Source organism: Sus scrofa, chromosome 13, assembly GCF_054392235.1.
Source record: "Sus scrofa isolate SSC_HxYL_T2T_F1_AM1 chromosome 13, Sscrofa_HxYL_maternal_Yorkshire_Landrace_v2.0, whole genome shotgun sequence".
Classification (NCBI taxonomy): domain Eukaryota; kingdom Metazoa; phylum Chordata; class Mammalia; order Artiodactyla; family Suidae; genus Sus; species Sus scrofa.
The window spans coordinates 91,714,288-91,733,746 of record NC_139395.1 but is presented as its reverse complement, the minus strand read 5'-3'; the positions used below and the strand labels follow the sequence as shown (position 1 = coordinate 91,733,746).

At 40.4% G+C, this 19,459-nt stretch overlaps 1 protein-coding gene and 2 long non-coding RNA genes across 5 annotated transcripts in view; 2 read left to right on the top strand and 1 right to left on the bottom strand.

Moving 5' to 3' along the window:
• LOC110256302 (uncharacterized) overlaps positions 1–6,013 on the top strand; it is a 40,512-nt gene extending 34,499 nt beyond the window's left edge. The window contains exon 5 of the long non-coding RNA XR_002337693.2: positions 3,040–6,013. This is a non-coding gene — a long non-coding RNA (uncharacterized LOC110256302). The remainder of the gene's footprint in view (positions 1–3,039) is intronic.
• PPP2R3A (protein phosphatase 2 regulatory subunit B''alpha) overlaps positions 1–19,459 on the bottom strand; it is a 200,844-nt gene that overhangs the window by 161,550 nt on the left and 19,835 nt on the right. The gene's annotated exons all lie outside the window — the stretch shown is intronic.
• On the top strand, positions 12,348–18,733 carry LOC146397465 (uncharacterized). Its single transcript, XR_014823980.1, has 2 exons — positions 12,348–15,144; positions 16,264–18,733. It is a non-coding gene; the product is annotated as an uncharacterized LOC146397465 (long non-coding RNA).

Sequence of the window (19,459 nt, the reverse complement as noted above, 5' to 3'; positions counted from 1 at the left end):
ATCTGTGAGTGTCAAATTCTGCCTTTTTATTTAGACCAGGATCCAACTGATGCCCAATTGTCTGCCTGGAATCTTAGACATGGAATCTAATCCAACTATTCTCAATCAGAGATACACTCTAACTTAGAACCAGGACGCTCTCTTGTGTCTTTCAATAAAAGCCAGGCTGCTTGGGTCTGAATCCCAACCCTGCCACTTACAGCTGGGTGGCCTTACATAAGTTGGTTAACTTTTGTCAGCCTCTTTCACTTGCAAAATGGAGATAATGACAGTACCCATCTCATGAGGATTAAGTCAACATGTGGAATGTTTAAGACAATTCCCAACACACAGGAAAGTCTCGATAACTGTTAGCTGCTAATGGAACAACTCACTCATCAAACATTTTCTACTCCGAGCCAGGGCCTGGTGGGATGATGCTGAGTAATTCATGGTGGTGGCCCTTAGCACACTTACTATTTTAGGAAGGCAATGAGAGAGGCAAGCACAATGGGTAGCAGGAGAACTAGGGTTGGGCATCTGTTTTCTCCATTTTGCCCTCACAATTAATATACATTCTTCTCAAAGAAATTAGAAAAGTTAGAAAACATTTTAATTACCCATATTAGCATTCAGAAATAATCACTGTTAATATTTTTACGGATGAACATCCTGAAATTTTCTTAGGAAAATAGATTTTAACAAAAAAGTTATTTTCTTAGGATATACTCCAAGTAGTAGAATGCTGAGTCAAAAGGGGTATGTGTGTAGGCATATACTTTTTAATGGTTCTTAGAGGTGATACATACATCCATTTTCTGCCCCCAAGGAAAATGACAGATTTATACTTCTAATATCAGTGTAAGAATAAGCCCATCTCCCCACATTCTCCTTAAGTGATACCACTCTTTAAATCTTTGCTAATTTGACAGATGAAAAAATGAAGTAAATTCTTTTAATCTGTGCCTGAACATGTTTATGTATCTAGCAGACATTTTGTGTTGTTCATTCATAAAGCCTTTCTTCATACCCTTTGTCTATTTTGAAAGAGAGTATCTAAATTGGAAGGAAGAGTCAGGAAAGGCTTCACCAAATAAAGGATGTATGTATCTAGTTTTGAAGGATCAGTGAGAATTAGTTGGATAAAAAGGAAAAGGTACTCTAGGCAGAGGAAAACATACATGTGAGGGCTCAGAGGCCCAGCAGGCAGTGTGAGTTCAGAACTACTAGCAGTTCTAACTGATTTCAGTGAGAGGAGCATACAGATAAGCAAGAGGAGAGGAAACCAGAGAGCAGCAGGAATCAGACCACAGACTGTCTTGTCTGCTAACCTAAGCCATCTGAACTTTATTCTGAAGACAATGGGAAAAGAAACAAGACTTTTAGGTTGGGGAGTAACAGGATGAGGTTTGTATTTGCGAAAGATCACTCCAGCAGCTGAGTGGAGGCATGGAAGTCAATTAGAAGCCTATTGGAATAACCCATGCAAGAAGTGGTGAGACCCTAAAACAAGTGGCTGGCAGTAGGTAACAAAAAGGAGGGCACTGGAGTTTCCATTGTGGTTCAGTGGTTAACAAATCTGACTAGGAACCATGAGGTTGCGGGTTCAACCCCTGGCTTTGCTCAGTGGGTTGGGGATCCGGCGTTGCTGTGGGCTGTGGTGCAGATTGCAGACACGGCTTAGATCCCGAGTTTCTGTGGCTCTGGCGTAGGCCGGTGGCTGCAGCTCTGATTGGACCCCTAAGCTGGGAACCTCCATGTGCTTGGGTGCAGCGCCAGAAAAGACAAAAAAAAAAAAAAAAAAAAAAAAAGACAAAGAGGAGGGCATTGAGTAGTCAATGAGAAAGAATTCATAGAAGAGGATAGGAAAGCGAGAGGGAGGAATCTTGGGTTTCTGGCTTGGGTACTGGGGAACTAATGTTGTCACCCCCAACACATACTTTTTGTTTTTATTTTATGGGATGTGGTCATAGAAAAGATAAAGAGTTTTATTCTGAATGTGCTATTTTAAGAAGTACCTGTGGAACATCCAAGCAGTGATGACTAGATGAAATGTGAATATAAAAATCTGAAGGTCAGCAGCAAGATCTGGGTTGGAGATACAGCATAAAGTGAGAAGGGCTTTGGGCTCAGGACCACTGACATTTATGGGTTAAAGAGAACAGAATTCTTAGAGGGAGACTAAGAAGCAGTTTCACGGAGGCTGAAGGAGAAACTTTCAAAATGGAAGTCGCTAGTGCTGGATGCTGCTGATGGTTAAGGAACAACAAGAATTACCCACTGGATTTGCCAATGTGCATATCACTGGTAACCTTGTCAAAGGTGATTTCTTAAAAAAAATCCCAAAGACTAAGAGATAGTGCCAGAGATTAAGTATGGACGAGAGCGATGTATAATAAAAAATATCTGTTGGAGGTTTCCTTATGGCACAGCGGGTTAAGGATCCAGTGCTGCCGTAGCTGTGGCACAGGTCGTAACTATGATGACGGTTTGATCCTTGGCCTGGGAACTTGCACATGCTACAGATGCAGCCAATAACAAACCAACAAACAATCAACTGAAGTCTAAAAGAACTCTTCCAATAAGTAAAAAAGTCCTAAATGATAAGAAAGCAATGTATCATAGTTTTAATTTTTTTTTCTTTTTTTGTCCTTTTGTCTTATTAGGGCCGTACCTGTGGCATATGGAAGTTCCCAGGCTAGGGGTCCAATCGGAGCCGTAGCTCCCAGCCTACACCACAGCCACAGCCATGCCAGATCCAAGCTGTGTCTGCGACCCACACCACAGCTCACCACAACGCCGGATCCCCAACCCACTGAGCAAGCCCAGGGATCGAACCTGCAACCTCATGGTTCCTAGTCGGATTTGTTTCCGCTGCACCACAACGGGAACTTCACGAATTTTTTCTTTCTTAATGGCATATGAAATCATGAATCTTTTACAGTATTCAGTGTGATGAAATATCAGTCTATACACATTAAATCAAGGGTAGAAAAGAGAATAGATTCATTGGGAAATTAGGGTTAATTATTTTTCATGTTTATATTTATTCCCCCTCAGATCTTGTTGCATGTTGCCTGCCCACTCCCTGCAGGCCTTTCATCTCTCCTGCGTCCTTCATCCCTGCAAAGGACCAGAGTCTGTTTTCCCAATTTCTAAGTGGTTCATATGCAACTTCAGAGTTCATTCAACACTTCTTATCACTTGCACTTGAAGCACTGTATGATTACTCTAACAAGTACTTTCCAGTGGTTCCTGGTATCCCTCCAGAGTAAACCTCCACATGGCCATTCCTGATGAAGAGGATCTGTTGCAAAATAAAGGTACAGAGGCAGCCGACAAGAAAAGTTAGGCGGGAAACTGGATTTTGAAAGATGAGAACCTTACCAAGTGAAGAAGGGATTAAATGGGACCTTATAAGCAAAAAGAAATTCTACAAAGACAGAGATATGAAAAAACCTTGTATGTTTGGAGAATTATAAAAAGTTTGACATTGCTGAAGTTGGAAGTGTGCAGTATGTATTTTACAGTTTTAAGGTCTCCTCCAAAGAGTAAGAACAAAAGTAGTAACGTGAACTCCATCTTAAAAGAAGCTAGGAGACACCTGTAACCCCAAATCACTGTATATGAAGACAGAAAACAGAAGCAGAATGGTAAATGCAGAGGAGGAGGCGACTAATGGCAAACAACCCATTCCCTCTGATCCACTCCCCAGAGGCCCCGGGTTGGAGGACCAGGTACCAGAGAACATGGGCCTTAACAACATCAAGTCTCCAGTCATCACAATCCATGAACAGGATATATATCTTTCCATTAATTTAGATGTTCCTTAATTTCTCAGTGATACCTGTATGACTTTCATTAAGTTTACTCGCACGTATTTCATGGGTTTTGATGTTTATACAAATGGTAGTTATTGTAATTTCATTTTCCATTGCATTTATTGCTAGTAGAGAAATACCACTGATTTATGTATACTGATCTTGTCACCTGCCACTTTGCTAAATTCACTTAATTAATTACAGTATTTTGTGGGTAAACTCCTTCAAATTTTCTATACAATCATGCTATTAGAGACGAGAGAATTTTACTTTTTCCTTTTCAATATTTACCACCTTACTGACTATTGCACTGGTTAGGATCTCCAGAATAATAATGAATGGATGTGGTGAGTTCAGAAATCCTTGCCTTCTATCTGATCTTAGGAAACAATAAATATACACTCAGTTTTTCACCATTAAGTATGATGACAGCTGCAAGGTTTTTGGTGGATACCCTTTATCAGACTGAGAACATTTTCTTCTGCTTCTAGTATGTCGAAAGTTTAAAAAAAAATCTCATATGGTGGTTTAATTCTCTTAAATATTTATTCTGCATCTATGGAGATGATCATATAATTTTTACCCTTTATTTTGTTAATGTGGTGGTAGAGGAGTGAGAGAACTGAAATTCACATTCATATTCCTAATGGAAGGCAAGAAATGTTTAAAATTAATTAATGATGAATTTGCAATATATATGCATTTAAAAATATGGATGTAAATAACAGAAGAAATAGCTAAGAATAAATTGGCAGTGGCTGTCTCTGAAGAGAAGGCTTGATTGGGAGGAGAAACTGATTTTAATTAATTTTTTTTTTTTTGCTGTCTATGGCCACGCCCACGGCACATGGAGGTTCCCAGGCTAGGTGTCAAATTGGAGCTACAGCTGCTGGCCTACACCACAGCCACAGCAAAGCCAGATCCAAGCCGCATCTTGACCTGCACCACAGCTCATGTTAACATCAGAGCTTAACGCACTGAGTGAGGCCAAGGATCGAACCTGAGTCCTCATGGATACTAGTCAGATTCGTTTCCACTGAGCCACAATGGGAACTACCTTTTTGTTGTTGTTTTTTGGAAACTGATGTTTTTAAAGGGTCTTTCAAGCACCAACACTTAAAATATGAGAATATACAATATTTGATAACAAATTTTAAAAATTAAAAATGGATTTTTGGGATATGTAAAGATGAGGGTAGGGTTGATTACTGTGTGCTAAGGCCGGGGGGGCAAGGGTTGAGGGAAGACAGATTCAGCTTCAGGCATGAGTTGTTTCAGTGGGGCATCCAGAAAATATTCCTCATTCAGATGAATATAATTTGCAGTGAAGAGACAGGATTTGAAAATAAAAATTTGGGAGTAAATATCAGATAAAAGTTTTAAAGCCCCAAGAATGGACAAGACCGAACCTGAACAGAGTGAGAAAAGAGTCAAGGACAAAACTCTGAGGAAGGCTGGTGTGTGGGGGGTGAAGAGGAGACAGAGAATGAGTTTTCAAAAGGCAGGAAGAGAAGCAGCCAAATATGACATGGAAGTCAAGGGAGATAAATGTTACATTCTTCTAACATGCTGAATTCCAAAGATTTTGTATACCAACAAACATTAAAGCTACACTTTTTTTTTATAGTTGTTTCTTCCTAACTGCATGGAGAAATTTGGGAAGTTAGTAAACTCTTAAACAACATAAATGTAATGATGGAAAATAGAGAATGGTGCTACGCATGTTTTTATGTTGCTAGTCATGTTTTCTATTTCAGGAAACATCTGCAGCAGAGTATGAGGTAAAGACTTCCACTACTTATCTCAGCTGATGAGAGAGTTCAAGAAGAAAATGATCCACATAAATCAGAGATGCAAGAGAAAATCTGTTGAATATCCATGTCAGTTAGATGGGACATTGGAAGACTAAGAAGAGGAAAAATTGTAGAAAAGTGCTAAAAACTTTTATTTAACAGCATACACAAGGTGTGATGATTCAGAAGGAATGAGTCATTTAGAAATAATAAAACTATTAGTTTGCCTGGAAAACACAGGCACTCTGTGGTGGATGACTCAGTATGGAAACTGATCCCAAGAGAACAATTTGGAGGAATACAAAAATATATACTATAGAACTACTTGCAGGATGAAAAAGGAGACCTGGGATATTTTATTTGTTGTGTTCACTTCAAAAATGGTTGAGAAAATAAACTAAGAAGTATCTCAGAAGGGAAGATTTCTCTGTTGTATATATGAACGTGAAAAAAAGTAGTACTCTAGGTTTAGGGCTGATGTCTTAGACTTAAAGTAAAATAAGAACATCTCAGTGACATACCTAATTTGAGCATATGGGAATTAGGAAGTGCTTGAAAACTTCCTTATATCTTTACTCCAGCAGAGAGACAGGAAATATGGCTGAGAGGAAAAAACCAGGTGGACAGCCAGGGGCTCCTAGTCTCAGCTTCGGCTTCTGCACTGACCAGCTCAGTAAACTGGTCAAGTCACTTTCCTCACTAGGATTCACCTTCTCTTCCACAAAAACAGGACAAAAGATGGCTCTGGGGGTCTAGGGAACAGGACAAAAGCAAAAAACTCCTTCTTGGTTTGAAATACAAAAAAGCTGTATTTTACTAGAGAACTATTTTGTATTGTTTGAAAGCACAATGAACTGGTTATTCATTTTTAATGCATGTAATTTGCACAGCTACTAATTTCCCTGAGTACTGGCTCCAAAAGGAAAATTAGGAGGTTAAACTTCAACAATTTCATAATTTAAAAAATGTATTATACATTCCAAAATACCAACAGAAGTCATCTGTATCTGCTGGTAGTATTTTAAGTTACTTTAATTCACATATTTTCCTTTTCTAACCATTTTTCTCATTTTTGAGGAGACCATATAAAAATGAACTCATATTCTATGGATAAAGATCATTCGGGTGGTTTATAAGAACACATATACAATTTAATAAACATCTGAATGCCACTATAATCAGATACTCTTCAAGACCTGGGAACTACAAATACTACAAATTTTATAATTTTGCCTCAAACAGCTTACAGCGTGAGTGGGCAGAGAAAGAGGCTTTTATATCAAGGAAGGCATCCCAGAGAGGAGGGTGGCCAAGTCCAGTCTGGAGTGAGTGGTAGTAGTCAGTTGTGGAAACAGATAGGGAAGATGTCTTATGGACAAAATGGAGCAAGGAAGGAAGTGTCCAGGAGGTGTGAGGAGCCGCTAGAAGTTTGGTATTATTCCAGGGTCAGGTTTGAAGAGAGGCTTCCAGATGCTCAGCTAAAGGAGTAGGGCAGAGGCAACATAGCATTGGACAGCCCTGAAGAGGTTTCAGTGTGGGGTGGTGGGGACCACGTCAGATTTACATGGTGGGTTTATCACTGCCAAGAACAGAGTTGGGGAAGCAAAGCCAGGCAGATCAAAGAGAAGGGCTGCTCAGAGAGAGTCCAGAAGAGAATAAGTGAGGCTATAAATGATGGCAGCTCAGAGGCTTAAGTGACTACCCTTGATCACAAATCTATGAGTATGATCTGAATGTAAGGTATTTGAAAATCCTGTGCTTTTCTGTGTAAGTACAAATTCTGGTCAAAGTTGATAACAGATTATAAATTTACTTTTATTAGGTAAATTATGGATTTTTTTAAAAAAGAAAATTATTCATTAACATATGATAAATACCCAAAAGTTTAGGGCATTATAGAAAGCAAGCAAAGCTCCTGATCATAGGAAGTTACAAGACAAAAGAAATGAGGGAAAAAAAGAAAATAGATCAATTCATTCAACAGATATTTACTAGGGTCCTTCTGAGCCTTAAACACCACATTCTAGTGACAGTTCCTTTTATTATATCATACTTATTTATTTGGCTGTACCCATGGTGTATGGAAGTTCCTGGGCCATGGACTAAATCTAAGCCGCAGCTGTGACCTATTCCGAAGCGGAGGCAATGTCAGCTCCTTTAATCCACCGTGCCAGGCCAGGGGTCAAACCCAAGCCGTTGAGTCAGAATCTTAACCCACTGTACCACAGCAGGAACTTCAACAGTTCCTTTTAGAACATAATTTTTACATCCTTCTTTCCTTCCCTGACAAGTCCACTTGGGTATCAGTGAGCAGCGAAGCTCCTCAAAGCCAAGTGGGCAATTCAAGAGAAGACCAGGAACTTGGAGTAAATAAACAGAAACATGGTCGGGGGAACTTGCTTGAATGGAACGGTAAGAGAACAGGGAAAAATCCCAAAGGATGGCATGGATGTCCGTAAGCTGGAGAGGAGTCTGGAATTGCCTTCAGTGTAGCTTAGATATGACAGATCAAAGTTGCTGCTTATCTTTTTTAAACAACAGTTTTAAACTTTATAAAAGAAATGACTATAGCAGTAAGACATGACTGCTGGAAAAAAGGAAAGCGAGAGAGAGAGAAACACAAAGGGGAAAATAAAGATCACACTTAGAGATAGTATGGACATCTTTGTCCTTTTTGACTTTCAACATACACATAAACATACATGGGGATTTTTGTGAATATTAATTTTTAAATAAAAGTGGGATAATTACAACTTATGATGGGCTTTTTCCACTTAATATAGGGAAACAGCTTCTCATAAAAATAAAAATATATACCACACATTATATACACATTTTGTGGATATACAAAATTTACTTCTTCAATTTTCTACTAAGACACATTAAACCTGGATACTAAGGTGCAGAAAGGAAGCCAGCGACAAGGAAATGATACAACAGTCCTCAGCTATGGCAACACTTTGAATATTCTAAAGGTAGAAGGAGGTAAGATACACGGAAGCTCATGAGATTTTAGTGTTCCAGACACAAGATGAATAATGTCTGAATCTGGAATTCTTTGTGGATGAAGAATTTCCAAAAGGGAAACAAAGACAGACTGTAGTGCAACACACACTAAAAATGAAGTAATTTCAAATCTTCACATCTGCAGAACAGATAGAATGTCTAAGGCAGCACTCAGACAACTAAAAACAGTGGGTGGACTGCCAGGGAAAAACCGAGTACCATTCTAGTGAACATCCATAACCACGGCTTTCCTAGGAAGTGACAGTTCTTCACACTGCTCTAACACTAAGCCTTTCTCGTCAGAGACTAGGAGGCCTCAAGGCTGCATGGATCCTCTTTGGGTCTCCGTTTCCTCCAGCGCTTGGCTGGGCTCTGTGAATTACAAACTGTGCTCGTCAGAGTTCCCTTGGAAGCTGCCAATACTAGCCAATTCCCACTGAAACAGAATAGCTCTGCTGTTATCTGTTTTATATACCGGATGGATCTCTTAAAAAAAATTTATTTGAAAAAATAGAGTTTTATAGCTAAACAATATTCCTTTTTTATATAATGATTTTTATTTTTTTCATTATAGCTGGTTTACAGTGTTCTGTCAATTTTCTACTGTATGGCATGGTGACCCAGTGCTAAACAATATTCTTGAAATCACAGGATTTAAAAAAAAAATAACATTCACCCTTCATATTATTTGTCTTTTTTTTTTTTAAGGGCCTGTGGCATATGGAAGTTACTAGCAGGGGGGTGAATCAGACCTGTAGCTGCCAGCCACAGCCACACCAGATCCAAGCTGCTGAGACCTACACCAGAGTTCACAGCAATGCCAGATCCTTAACCCACTGAGTGAGACCAGGGATTGAACCCACATCCTCATGGATACTAGTCAGGTTCATTACCACTGAGCCACAATGAGAAACCCACTCTTCAGATTATTTGTTAATCAGAAAGGTTTAATACAAATTTATAATGGAGAGATCTTAAAGACTCCACCTTAACCTTAGCTAAACTTAGCTTCACTAATGGTGGGATAATCAGATAATATGTTACCTCTTGATACAATGAAACATGAAGACTGAAGTATAATTCATGAAGTTTTCTTGTCAAAAACATTTAGCTTTATACAAGCTTATAGATTTATTTATTTATTTTTTTTGTATTTTGTCTTTTGAGGACCACACCTGTGGCATACAGAGGTTCCCAGGCTAGGGGTCCAATCGGGGCTGCAGCTGCTGGCCTATGCCAGAGCCACAGCAATGCCAGATCTGAGCCGCATCTGTGACCTACACCACAGCTTATGGCAACGCCAGATTCTTAACCCACTGAACAAGGCCAGGGATCGAACCCACAACTTCATGGTTCCTAGTCGGATTCATTTCTGCTGCACCACGACGGGAACTCCCAAGCTTTTAGATTTAATGTCCAGTATGGGCAACACATCACCATGAGTAAATAGAGAAATTCATGATACGGCTCATTCCGTAAGACAACTGATTTGGTCTCTTCAGTAAGTCAGTACCATGAGGGGAAAAGCACATGTGTGGTTCTGAGGTGGGAGCACATCTTGACTCTCTTATTAGCAAGAGTGAGAATGCCAATGTGACTAGACTGACTTTGACTGAGTGAGATAGGAAGCTACTGAAGAATTTTAAGCAGAGAAATTACAGAGACTTACAGAGAATTACTTACTTACTTTTTAACAAGATCATCCCAGCTGCTCTGATGAGAACAGACTACAGGGGAAAAGACTATATGCAGAGACCAAAAAGGGGGCCAAATTTGCCTGGAAAAATCCAGGCAAATGATGATGCTAGCTTGGACCAGGTAGCAGCAGAGGAAGGGTGAGAAGTCAGACTCTGGATATATTCCAAAACAAGAGCCAATGGGGGAGATGTGTGGGTTTTGTGGGAAAAAAAAGAAGGTCAAAGGTGAATCTAAGTCTTGATTTTTTTTTTCTTTTTAGGGCCACATGCTTGGCATATGGAGGTTCCCAGGCTAGGGGTCGAATCAGAGCTACAGTTGCCAGCTTGCGCCGCAGAAGATTTGAACCGTGTCTGTGACCTACATCACAGCTCACTGCAATGTCAGATCCTTAACCCACTGAGGGAGGCCAGGGATCAAACCTGTGTTCTCATGGATACTAGTCAGATTCGCTTCCGCTACGCCACAATGGGAACTCCTAAATCTTGATTTTTTAAACTATTGTTGTTTGCTTGCTTGAACAACTGAAAGAAGAGAACTGACGTAATTGAGACTGGAAAGGCTGCAGGAAGAACAGATTTGTTGCTGGGAGAGGGAGAAATGGTGGCAAGAAGGCCAGTGGTTCAGTTTTGGATGTTACTTCTGAGATGTCTACTAGACATTCCTGTAAAGATGTGCAGAATGCTGTTAGGGAATTGAGTCTGGACTTCTGGGGAGAGACAGGCTGATACAAATCTGAGGGTCATATTTAAAGCCGTGAAACCAGGTGAGATCACCAAGGGAGGGAGGAAAAGAGAAAGAAATGTATATACTCATTCTATAATAAATCTTGTTCTCTAAGATTCTATAGAAATCTATATTTCTATATAGGGATAGAATATAGAAAGAAACATCTAAAGGCTGAGCCTTGGGGCACTCAAACATGCCGAGAAGTGCTGTCCAATAGAATTGAGATGATGAAATATTTATATATCTGTGGCATTCAATTGGTAGTCACTACCTACTCATGGCTATTGAGTACTTGAAATACAGCTAATGCAACTGAATAGTTGAAAATTTGATTTAAATAGCTACATGAACTGTGGCCCAGACCTAGAGTTTGGGGAAGTGAAGAGAAATTAGCAGAAGAGACTGAAAGAAGTGGTCAGAAAGGGAGGAAGTGTGAGACAGTTCTCCATGGGTCTCTCATGCTTCTGTACACACTGTAAACAGGGCATTGTCTGTCTTAATAACCAGTGATACATTTTATATGATATGATAGATCTAGATTATCTTTATCAAGAATGATTATACAAGCCTTGGAAGACTTGGTACTGCCTTCCTCTGGAGCAAAGGGTCACTGTCTAGTATAATAAAGATAACATTTCCCTCTGGAACAAAGAGAAAGCATGCTTATTGCTTATTTTAAAAGATTTGGGTTCTCCAAGATCAGGTTTTTTTTCTTTTCTTTTTTTTTTTTTTGCCTTTTCTAGGGCCACTTCCAGCGGCATATGGATGTTCCAGACTAGGGGTCTAATTGGAGCTGTAGCTGCCAGCCTACGCTAGAGCCACAGCAACTCGGGATCCGAGTCTTCAATCTATACCACAGCTCATGGCAACGCTAGATCCTTAACCCACTGAGCAAGGCCTGGGATCGAACCTGCAACCTCATGGTTCCTAGTCGGATTCGTTAACCACTGCGCCATGATGGGAACTCCTCAGGTTTTTTTTCTAATAACGCTACCCACCATGTGTACAGGTGTAGTCTTGCCCCCTTCACATTGCCTCAGAGGTAAATGGGGCTCAGGGAACCAGCACAAAAACACTCCTACTCTGGCTACCGCTATTGCTAAGTAATAATCTGTCTTTGGTGTCTGATCCATAAGTCTTGTGCCTTCTACCACCATTCATGAAATTGGCAGACTAACTTGTTTGCTTACAAATAGGGTAAAATCTTAGATCCCTGCAGAGTTCTTGACAAGTGTTTTAGAATAAAGTGAAGGTGTTTCAAGGAGAGAGTGGTTAACTCTGTTCCTGAATGGTATGTCAGGTAAATATTGATAAATGACAGGTGTTTTTTTTTTTTCTTTTTATGCATGGAAATGTTTAAAAATAGTTATTTCTCCAATACATTTTTTTTTCTACTGGATGGCATGGTGACCTAGTTACACATACATGTACACATTCTATTTTCACACATTATCGTGCTCCATCGTAAGTGACTAGACATAGTTCCCAGTGCTACACAGCAGGATCTCATTGCTAATCCATTCCAAAGGCAATAGTTTGTATCTATTAACCCCAAGCTCCCCAACCACCTCACTCCCTCCCCCTCCCCCTTGGCAACCACAACTCTATTCTGCAAGTCCATAATTTTCTTTTCTGTGGGAAGGTTCATTTGTGTCTTATATTAGATTCCAGATATAAGTGATATCATAGGGTATTTGTCTTTCTTTTTCTGACTTACTTCACTCAGTATGAGAGTCTCTAGTTCCATCCATGTTGCTGTAAATGGCATTATTTCATTCTTTTTTATGGCTGAGTAGTATTCCATTGTGTATATATACCACATCTTCCTAATCCAATCATCTGTTGATGGACATTTGGGTTGCTTCCATGTCTTGGCTATTGTGAATAGAGCTGCAATGAACATGCGGGTGCATGTGTCTTTTTTAAGGAAAGTTTGTCCGGATATATGCCCAAGAGTAGGATTGTGGGGTCATATGGTAGTTCTGTGTATAAATTTCTAAGGTATCTCCAAACTGCTCTCCATAGTGGTTGTACCAGCCTACAGTCCCACCAACAGTGCAGGAGGGTCCCCTTTTCTCCACACCCCCTTCAGCACTAAATGACAGGTGTTTTGATGGAAATGGGGGAGCAGAAATCTGACTGGCTTGAATACAAAACAGAATGGATAGAGAAAAACCAGCAACAGGATTTAGAGAACTCTTCCAAGAAGTTTTGATGGAATCTTAAGTGAAATAAAGCAATAGTTAGAGGGGAAAGTGTAGTCAAGGAGGAATATTTTTAAGATGGGAGAAATACATATACGTGAAGTACATTTTCACATATTCAGAGAGGGTAAAACTGATATTAGAGAATTACAAAACACTTAGGTTAGTCTTTTTCACAGAAACAGGAGCAAGAGAAAATATATGGATACTACTCCATGTAGTGGTTAGGTATGTGGTGTAAGCTTGTGAAAGCTGCTTTTCTCTTATTTCTTTTCCAAAATAGGAAGAAGGCCATCAGCTCAAAGTAAAAAGTGGGGAGGAGATAGTGAACATATAAGGAGATTGAAGTCATAAAATAATCACCTAGGAGGAAATGAAACAGAGAAAATGACTAGGAAAATCTAGTATGATTGCCAGGCAGCATTATGGGTCCACCTGAAGTTATGATCATTAATTTAACACAAGCTCGGCAGCATGATTTTACAGGCATGGAACAGGCACTGAATTGGACTGAATCAGTGCTGTGGTTTAGCCAGGCAAGGTTGCTGAAGTGAGAGAGGCAAAGAAACTGAGGGTGAGGGTGTCTGCAAGGGAGATGATGATGATGACGACGACGACGACGATGATGACAGACTCCAAGCCTCTATCCCATCTCCTGAATTCCTAACCCTTCCACAGAGCCTTGTGGGACACATGAGTAGGTAACAGCAAAAGACCCTGATCCCAGATCTCTTCTCTGAATCTTTCTTCAACTTCCTTTATCTTCTTATTTAAATTGAGACTGGATTCTCCCCTGAGGATGCTACTTTCCCTGTAGTCTCTTAGATAACAGCTCTTTTTCTCTTCCACATCCTTCAAACATGAGGCCTGGTAGGCTCCTTTGCTACTTCCACCATATCATTCTCCCTCTGCCCTCTCCCCAAATCCCCTGCTCCGGGTCACATACCACTGGACTCTACCACCCACCACCTCTCCTTGCTGCAGGATTTAAGGCTCCCTAAGGTCCCTCCCTTTCATTCCTTGATTTTAGCTTTTGGCTGTCACTCCAATACTATTTCTATTATAATTATTAATTGATTTCAACATCCAAATAGATAATCCATCTGATATCCTGGCCTTTTAGGTTCTTGACCTCTTTTTTAAGATGTTAAATATGTTAATCTTGTTTTCTACCCTGTCTCAGCCACTTTCTCCCATGATCGTACCCTAAGCTTTTGGAACGTCTAAATGTATATATTAAAAACCTTGCATTTGTAGGAGTGTCATTTACCAGAAATTTACTGGTGAGTTCACAAATAAGAACACACTCTCTAGGCCTCTACTGGTAGAGTGGAGGGAATGATCATACATCAGGTATAAGAACACCGAGTGCAGGAATTCATGCTACTATCATTGGCAGACAATGAGAAAGCAGGAAGGAGAACTAAGTATGCTTCCTCTTTTAAGGATTCTTATCTTGGGTTTGTATTCCTTAGATGCAGGGAGAGGTGTGTGTGAGGATGGGGGAAAGGCAGAGGCATGCTGCTATGGTGACTGATCCTTCTTGTACTGGGCTTGCAAAGTGAAGATTAGTATTATTACACCATGATTTTTTAAAGTATTTATATATGCTACGTATTGTGCTGAGCACTTAAATGCCTAATTTAATTTTATGCCAACATTGAGTGCAGTGTAATATCTGTTTCACAGATGAGGAAACTGACGCTAAAAGAAGTTTGAACAAAAAAACTTGCTCAAATCACATACTTAGAAGTGGAAAAACTGATTTGAGCACAAGTTTCTTTAACACCAAAGCCCCTCTGTCCTATACCATGTCCATATTAAAGCCAAAGGAGGGGTTCTCACTGAAGCTCAGCAGTAACAAACTCTCCTAGTATCCATGAGGATGTGGGTTTGATCCCTGGCCTCGCTCAGTGGGTTAAGGATCCAGCACTGCTGTGAGCTGGGAAGAAGGTTGCAGATATGGCTCAGATCTGTCGTTGCTGTGGCGGTGGATCCCTAGCTTGGGAACCTCCATATAACGCAGATATGGCCCTAAAAAGCAAGTAAGTTGCTTTATAAAAAAAAAAAAAAAAGCTGAAGAAGCTAGTATAGTCAGTACCTTTGTCCCTGCCATAATCCCAGATTTCTCAACTTCTAGGGAAGGAATTATCTCAAATTTCAGTAGTCAAAAGAAAAAGAAAAGAAGGATAGAAGGATGAAAATACAGGTGGAAGGATAGGAGGGAGTGAGGGAGGGAGGGAGGGAGGAAATAAATCTTTGTTTTCTTTTTAGGGCCACACCCATAGCATATGGAAGTTCCCAGGCTACAGGTCAAACCAGAGCTGCAGCTGCTGGCCTGCACCACAGCCACAGCAACACAGGATCCAAGTCGCATCTGCAGTCTACACCACAGTTCAGAGCAACGCGGGATCCTTAACCCACTGAGTGAGGCCCAGGATCAAATCTGCATCCTCATGGGTACTAGTTGGGTTCATAACCCACTGAGCCACAATGGGAACTCTGACATCAATCTTAGAGCACTGAAGTTCACTGTAGTAACCTGGATAGAAAGCATACAAAGTTTCAGAAATCCTGAAAACCTAATAAATTTATTAGTGAATAATGAAATTCTAACACATAAAATAGCCATATAAAAGAAAATCATAGCAGATTAGTCAATAGAGTTAAATTCAGATTCTTAAAGACCAATGAATAATGTTAATTCAACCTATCTGAACTTTAGACTATAAATATACTACCAAACTTTATCTTAAGCATAATTAAGACAATGAGCTTGTTCAATAATAAAACTGACCAGACATAATTAAAAGCATACTCACAAATGGCATCACCTCCAAAAATAGAAATATATGTAAGACACACCATAAAACCAAGCACAAAGCTTAATTTTTTAAAGAACAAGTGACCTATGAGATTAAATCAACAGGAGAGAAATACAAAACGAAGAAGAGAGTTTCTGTCATGGCTCAGCTGGTTAAGAACCTGACTAGTATCCACAAGGTTTTGGGTTCAATCCCTGGCCTCGCTCAGCAGGTTAAGGATCGGTGTTGTCTCTGTAGTAGCTCAGGACGCTGCTGAGGAGCTGGTTCGATCCCTGGCCCAGGGGCAGCCAAAATGCAGAAGAATCTAAACATGGAAGAATTGCAAATAGGGCAAGAAAAAAAATTAACAGGAGTGTAAAATATGAGATTTGATTTGGAGGAAACAAATACAAATATTTAGTATAAAGATACTCTGAACAGAAGAAACTCAGAAATAATTTCCATTTATTCACAAGGTATTTATTAAGCATGTGTAGCACTGCTACAACTTCTCCAGAAAGGGGATGATGGAATTCAGGTGGCAGTGGGAAGGATCAGTGAAGCAGAGGCAAGTCAGAAAGTCATTGTAACATAAACATTTTCATATCCCCCACATGGAGCCAGTGCACAGCTTACAACAGGAATTCAGTGCTATTTTCTTAATGTATGAACTGTGTTTAAGCTATGGGGCAACCCAAAATTCAACCAGGGTAGTGGAATAGGGCAAAAGCCCAATGGAAATATCTGCAGACAAAAAGGAAATGCAGATTATTTTGAGCAGACGACCTTCACAGTGTCCCTTAACAGAACTCAGTGCTTCCCCATTTCTCTGTTTCCATTCTGGATAGAGCTTATTTATTGACCCAACTGATTCCCTCTACTCAATCGACCTTGATATTAAGTAGCTGAAGTCATATCACAAATAAGATCACTGGTTCACTTTTGTGCTGATACAACAAATCTCTGAGCCCTTCCACTGGAAGAGTGCATGAAGCTCTTGTATGTCTGTAAGACAATTTTAGGCAAAAGGATGTGGTCCTGTGGGCTCAAGAGCAGTCCTAACTAAGTAAAACAATTCTTGTGTCACCAGTATGAATTACCACCTCTAGTGGGGCTCTATGTCCACAATTTTCAGCAGAAAAATTTTCATTCAATATTATAATAGGAATGTTGAGGAGAAAGGGGAGCTGGGAGATCGGACAGGAAAGCAGAGCTGAGAACAAAGTTCAAAGCGGAGACATGATGGGCATCCAAACCAAAAGGCAAGAAGCTGGTATGGAGGTGGGGTACAGAATCAGAAATTTGAAAGCAGGAGAGCTGAGAAGAAACAGAAAGTTATCTGCTACAATAGAGCAAGTAAGGTTGTTTCATGACTTGCTTTATATATGCCAGTCATATGTGTGGTATGTCAGACTGAGCTGACAGGCTCAAGTCTAGGGTCAGGGCAGCCACCAAGCCTGCATCACCAATCTCATTCAGCCTCAAGTACTCTGAGGGATATGAAAAGAACCCTGAGACACTCCCAAAGTTCTTCATTCAGCTGACATTTCATATGTGGAACTAAGGGACTTCTGTATTCTACAGATGAGGTCCAGCAAGGATTTGCTTGTTATTAAGACTTACTGTACAAACAGATAACCCAAAATAGCCTGGTACATACACAACCAGAGTCCCTTACTGGGGGCAAAAGATCTTTCTGTAAATAACTTGGTAGGTTTTATAAGTTCACAAAAGTGGAATGGCCATCTGACATATCTGCAGGCCATACCCAGAATATAAACTCAATAAGACTTGTTAACCCTACCTCCAGAAGCTCTTTTAATTTTGATCACTTCTCATTAGAATTCTGCTAGAATCCTGGTCCAAGTTATCCAGCTCTCTCACCGGTACAAGCATCATGGCCTTCTAACTGGTCTCTCTGCTTTCACTCCTGTCTCTCCATAGTCCAGTCACACTCCAAACAGCACAACTAGAGTAATATAAATCAGAGTGAACTGCTCTATTTAAAATGCTTCAATGGTTACCTACTCGTACATTTTGAACAAAATCTAAAATCCTCTACCATGGTCTAATGTAGCTCCAGTATCTACCTAGCACTTCCCTGACCTCATCTTGTACTTGGCCTTTGTTTTGTTTCCTCCAACAGACTGTTCTCCCTTGACCAAGGCCCCATCTCATTACTCTCTACTTCATTACCCAGTTTATTGTCTGTATAGCACTTAGTACCTATAAGTTTTATTTGTTTACACACTTATTGTATTTATCCCTGCAATGGAATGTATACTCCATAAAGGCAAGGATATTGTTCACAACTGTATCACAACACTGGTACAGGGCCAGGTATAGAGGGAGAACTTTATGAGAAAGTGAAGGGAGAAGGAGGCAATTTGCTAATATACTATTGTATCTGTTTCTTTGTATGAGACCTGGACCAGGAAAAAGTCACCTTTTAAAACTAGTTTCAGGAGGCCCTGCTTGACACTATTGATAACTGCTTAGCCTAATCTTGCATTTCAACTGATAATAAGATTAAGCATATGCCTTGAACCTAAAACCAGCATCCCAGGCCCCTATCACGAATGCCCTAGTATTTCCTTTTTTTTTTTCTTTTTGCCATTTCTTGGGCTGCTCTCGCGGCATATGGAGGTTCCCGGGCTAGGGGTCGAATTGGAGCTACAGCCACCGGCCTATGCCAGACCAAGCAACACCAGTTCCAAGCCGCATCTGCGACCTACACCACAGCTCATGGCAACGCTGGACCCTTAACCCACTGATTGAAGCCAGGGATCGAACCTGCAACCTCATGGTTCCTAGTCGGATTCGTTGACCACTGAGCCACGACGGGGACTCCACAAATGCCCTAGTACAGAGAGGCAAAGTACAAAAGACAGTCCACTAGAGCTACATGGCCCAGCACTCCCTCCCAAAACGCACTGAGAAAGACTGCCAACAGGAGGATTGATTATGCTTGTACTATAGCTAGCAAAGTTCTTTAATGGAAGTCTACCCATCAACAGGTCTATACTTCATCAGTAAGGGGACTCTGAATCACCGTGATCTCCAGACTTATCATGTTCAAATTTCCAGAGAATGCATTCCTGCACAGCATCTGAGAACACTTTGTCAACCAGGTCTTGATCCTTAAAGAAAAGTGACACATCCACATTGATAAGTGGAGGCCATTAAGTGCTTCTGCTAGAGCACTGTGGCTTAGTATACATAACTCCTAGTGGCGCTCCTCCTTATGAATGCCCTTGTCACTACTCATCGGTGCTATGCATGATGGGCTCAAAACAAACGACTAGGAGTAGGACTAGGACATCTGAATGTCAGTGGTTACTAAGCTAGCTGAGCTGGATGGAAATTAATGGAGCTCTCCATTCTGGTTTGCCATCTGCCTAAACAGACTTCTATGATGACTGTAGCTG